Source organism: Chrysochloris asiatica, unplaced genomic scaffold, assembly GCF_000296735.1.
Source record: "Chrysochloris asiatica unplaced genomic scaffold, ChrAsi1.0 scaffold00066, whole genome shotgun sequence".
Classification (NCBI taxonomy): domain Eukaryota; kingdom Metazoa; phylum Chordata; class Mammalia; order Afrosoricida; family Chrysochloridae; genus Chrysochloris; species Chrysochloris asiatica.
Window position 1 is genome coordinate 7,790,151 of NW_006408584.1, and position 5,394 is coordinate 7,795,544.

General features: G+C 39.2%; 1 pseudogene; it reads left to right on the forward strand.

The window, feature by feature from the left end:
- Nucleotides 1-810: 810 nt before the first annotated feature.
- Nucleotides 811-5,394, forward strand: part of LOC102826509 — a 63,947-nt pseudogene continuing 59,363 nt past the window's right edge.

Sequence of the window (5,394 nt, forward strand, 5' to 3'; positions counted from 1 at the left end):
AATTACTCATATTCACATTCAAACTGAAGCTGAAGAAAATGAAAACAAGTCCACGAGAGCCAAAATATGACTTTGAATATATCCCACCTGAATTTAGAGATCATCTAAAGAAAAGATTTGATACTATATAGCACTCTATTAATGGTGTTCTGAGTTGTTTATTTCTTGGTAGTGGAACTGGAAAATAATGATTTTATGCAAGGATAAATGTATGAAAATTTGAAAGACTATAAAAAGAAATATTAGTAGGTTGTATTTTGTTATCCTGTACAAAAATATTCTATACATCTATTGTAATCAAAACAATGTGGGTCAGTGTAACAGTATATAAATATGAGTTATTAGGAGTACAATGAGCAAGGTGATAATACCTGCTACATCAGACATCTGACTTAGTTTCAATGTTTCTCAAATAGGTAAATGAATCTTGATGTTGTGACAGAGCAATTGGAGAGAGGATTTTTGTGGAGAATTAGCAAAAAGTAGTATATGTTCAAGAGCCAATAATACTTATGGAGGAAGTCCAAGGTGCATTGAAGGAATTGACAAAGGATAAAGCATACAAGTGTGGTTCCATGACACAGTTATTAGAAACATGGAGACCAGCATTTGAGTATGGGGATGTACCTAAAACACAGTAAGGAGTTTAGGTTTGTAAGGCTAAGACAAACAGGAGGGAACTGGTCACATCAGTAGCCTGTTCCCTCCTATGTACTATGTAAGCCTTTAATGAAGCAGAAGCAGCTCGGCTACACAGCTGGAAGCCAGAAGGTCCAAAGATGACTTGCATTTGGAGAAAGAGGCATAGATATGGTACTGGCCACCACCACCAAGGCCCTGGCCACCTGCATCCAAATATCAGATTCTGCCATTGAAGCCCTGGCTTGTCCTAAGGACTGTGAAGGGACAATGTCCACCTGGTCAGCAGGTATGCACCACAATCAATAAAGTGAAAGGGGATCCAAAGCAATGGGACCTGCTGGCATCCTCAAACGAGTCATAGGAGGACTGTGGGTAGGAAATAGAGGTCCAACACCTACAAGCACAAATGGTCTTAGTTAGTAAGATTAAAACAGACCAGCTCCATCCTCTAGTGTGGATCCCTCAATTTTTTGGTCCCTGAGTGATGGCAGCACATACAATGAGGGATTACACTTCTGTTGAACTGGTAGAGATAGAATGGCAGAAGGGTAGGAGTCTGTTGCTGATTGGCTCCTCTGCATGTAGGATATGGGGATATAAGGCATAATACTCACTGGCCTTGAAATGACTAAAGTGGCCCTGTAACTATCCACCACACACCACAACAATGTCTCTAGGTTGCAGTGAATGAGCCCCAGACAGTATTTCAATTAGTTTAGATTATAACTTCCTATAAAGTTGTCTGGCTGAATGAGGGAGACAGCCTAGCTTCCCCAACATGCTGGGCAACTATAAAGGAATTTTAGGAAGTTATTAGAGAGCTAGGGATTGAGCACATTGTGTATGCAGATAATTATCAGTGCCCAGATAATGAATTGCTCACAGCTGGAATGAAAGATGCTATTTTACAATTAGCTCCTAACCAGTGATATGGAACACTAGTGTCTTCATTAAGCCCTGTGGTGGGGCAGCCTGTGTTCCAGGCTGCTCAAGCTGTAGCAGACCTAGGGGAAACAGAGAAACTACACAGATGGAATGTCTGAGCTGCAGGAATTGAAAGGAAAGGGAAGTGAGCAAGTAAGACAGAAAGCAAAAAGACCAGTGTGGGTCACCAGGAAGCAATTTTGGATTGACTTGCTTGCTGCTGACACTCCTGAGACAAAATTGACAGACAGCCAAATGCAGTGCTCTTTGAAGCTATGGCACACGTTCCTCTCTGAGAAAGAATTTGTTAAAGGAAAAGATCCTCAGGAGTCTGCCCCTCTGAATGCACTCCCAGTGTGGAAAATTCTGACACCTCTGGACTAGGGTGGGGACTGAGATTCCCCCTTTCCTCAAATACAGAAACTATTGGGGAACCAGAAACCCCATGTAGAATTAACCATCCTTTGGTCTCTCAAGAGCAAACAGACTGTGATAGCACTAGTAGATACTGGGGTCAAATCACCTTGATTCAGTGTTGGCTGCTCATTACTTAGGGAAGTGGGCCAAGTCCACCAGTATCCACCTGTTTCATTACATCAGTGGTGTCATGTTAACTAGTGATTCTCTTCCTTTGCTTCACCAACTAACAATTAGTAACCCATCTAAGTGTATACAAGTATGGGCCATCAACAATGTCAAACTTCAGGACCTAGGATCATCTGTCAAATTCTTGAGTGTTGTGCAGTTGTTGTTGTTAAGTGTCAGCTGCTCCTTGGAAACACTATACAGGGTTGTTAAAGGATAAGAATTGACTCAACAGTACTTAACAATAACAACCATGGACTTCAAGGAGCTCTGGTAGCATAGCGGTTATGAGTCGAGCTGCTAACCTCAAAGTCAGCTAGTTTGAAATTGTAGGGTCAAAGAGAAGAATCCATTTCATATATAAGCTTTAGCACATCCTCTAGCTCCAAGAAAATGATATATAGCCAGGCAGCTCAAGGCCAGAGGCCAGATGTTTTCCTTTACCCTAGCCTAAGAACAAAGACCACCAGTCCTGACCAATTAAACTGTAACATCTCATAGTTTGCCAATTGTTAACCAATCCAAAGACTGTAAAGCTGAGAAACCTGAACTGTTTGAAAACTCTACAAAAACCCTGCAGACAAAGTGTTCTAGGCTCTTTCCCTAATCCGCTGCATCAGATGTGGTTAGAGACCTGGCTTGAGCTTGAATAAACAACCCTTATGTATTTACATCGGTGAGGACTCCTGGGTGGTCATTGGGGACCCCAAACTCTGGGCATAACAAAATTACCAGTGGCTCCATAGGAGAAAGATAAGGCTTTCTGCTCCCATGAAGATTTACAGCCTTGGAAAGTCTATACAGGGTCACTATAAGTCAGAATTGACTCCACGGCACATGACCACCATCACCAGCATCACCATGGACTGCTAGAAGAACAAACAAATCTCTGTCAGGAAAAGTACAGCCAGAATGCTCCTTAGAAGCGAGGATTGTGAGACTGTGTCTCCCATGCTTCAGACATATTATCAGGAGGGACAAGTCCCTAGAGAAGGACATCACACTTGTTAAACTTGAGGATTAGTGAAAATGAGGAAAGCTCCCAATGAGATGGATTGGGAGAGTGGCAGGTGAAGCTTAAAAACAATTGTGAGTTTGGTGCAGACTGGGCAGTGTTTCTTTCTGTTTTGCAAAATGCTGTTATACATTGGAACTGATTCTATGAAATCTAACAACAAGATGCCTTAAAACAAATTATATTGGTATCCACATTAGAAGGTCTTAGATAGAGTAGCAAAAAATGTAGACCAAAACTCAACATTATCAGGAAAAAAGACCAGGTTTGCTGGTCAGAAAGAGCCTGGAAGGTATCTGAAACTATGGCCTTCAACCACCCTACAGGTACTCAAAGGAAAATTGTGGCCCAATCTTCAACCACGGTATATAAATGACAACAACATAAGTAAAGTATACTTACAATGGAATGGTGAATCATTCAAATAAAAAAAGCAACGTACCTAAGGACACTGTTGAGAAAGGATGGGAATGGGAGTAGAATGGTTATAGTAAGCACAGGGGGGATGCGTCTAACTGTTGTTGCATGGAGAGGATTGCAATCCTTGAGATTAAGCAAAGTGTATGATATGTTGAATGTAAAACTGATTACCTTGTCTGTAAACTTTCACTCAATTCACAATACAAAGTTTAAAAAAATGTATTAGCATCTTATACCTTAGTACTAGAAATTCTGTGTAAACAGGTAACAATATAAAAAAAAAATTATGGAAGCCTACCTTATAACTAAGAAGCTCTGGAAGTGTAGTGGTTACGAATCGGGCTGCAAACTTTAAGGTCAGCAGGTCAAAACTACCAGCCGCTCTACGGGAGAAAGATGAGGTTTTCTGCTCCCATAAAGATTTACAGCCTCAGAAACCCTGTACAGGGTCGCTATGGGTCAGAACCGACTCGATGGCACTTAACAACAACAACAACAACTTTATAACTGCCAAGTCATAGGTAGTATTTAGATATATTGTAAAGATTTTTAAATTCATGATATTTTTAGTGACATCAATTGAAGCTTAAATCTCTAAAATATTTTAGCTGCCTTTCAATGAATGTTGAAGATTAAAATGAAAATAAATATTTAACAGTGGATGAAGCATTTGAAAATTTCAAAAATTATTGTTTTAATAAGAAATATAGCAAAAAAAGTTCATAATTGTTTGCAGGAAATCACATCTTGCTGGGTTGTTGTTTTACATGCCAATACAAATACAGAACACTCACTTAAATTCAAATATTTGTATAAATCATCTTCTATTGATCAAAAATACACAGGATATGCTTAAGCCATTGATTTATAAAGACCTTAATTTACTACCAAGACCATATTTCATGTAATCATATCATCTATATTTGACCTGACCTGGAAAATAGGTTCCATTTTCCCTAATGGTTTTCAAAGAAAGTGATATATAGTGTTAATTTCTCTTTCTGGAATCAATAAATTAAATTTTATTATTTTCTTTGATTTTATTGACCATATGCTTTAACATATGACATTTAAAATAAATCCATTTTGTGAGAGTTAATAATTCAGATTTAGCATTCAAATTTATGAAGTTTGTGGGAAAGTGTAATTAGAAACCATCAGGAAAGTAAAAGTTTTTTTTGGTTCTAAGGAAACCTGGAATTGATATCATCAAATGTTAACAAACTAGTGTTATGAAGCTTTCAATTCCACGTGAGCAGAAAGCATTGTTGTTGTTAGGTGTCACTGAATCAGTACCAACACTTAGCAACCTTATGTACAGCAGAATGAAATACTGCCCTATCCTGGGCCAACCTCATTATTGTTGCCACGCTTGAGTACATCGATACTGCTACTTGGCAAATCCATCTCATTGTGGGTCTTCTTCTTTTACTCTGACTGTCCACCTTACCAAACATGATATCCTTCTCCAGTGACTGGTCTATCCTGACAATACGTCCGAAGTATGAGAAACGAAGTTTGGCCATTTTGGACTCCAAGAAGCACTCTGGCTTCACTTCTTCCAAAACGGATCTATTGGTTCTTTTGGCAGCCCATGGCAGTTTCAATATTCTCCTCCAACAGCGTAACTCAAAAGCATCAATTCTTTTATGGTCTTCCTTACTTACTGTCCAGCTTTCACAGCCATATGAGGTTATTGAAAATACCATGGCTTGGGTCAGGCACACCTTACTCTTCAAGCTGACATCATTGCTCTTCAATACTTTAAAAAAAGGTCTTGTGTAGCAGATTTGCATAATGCAATACAT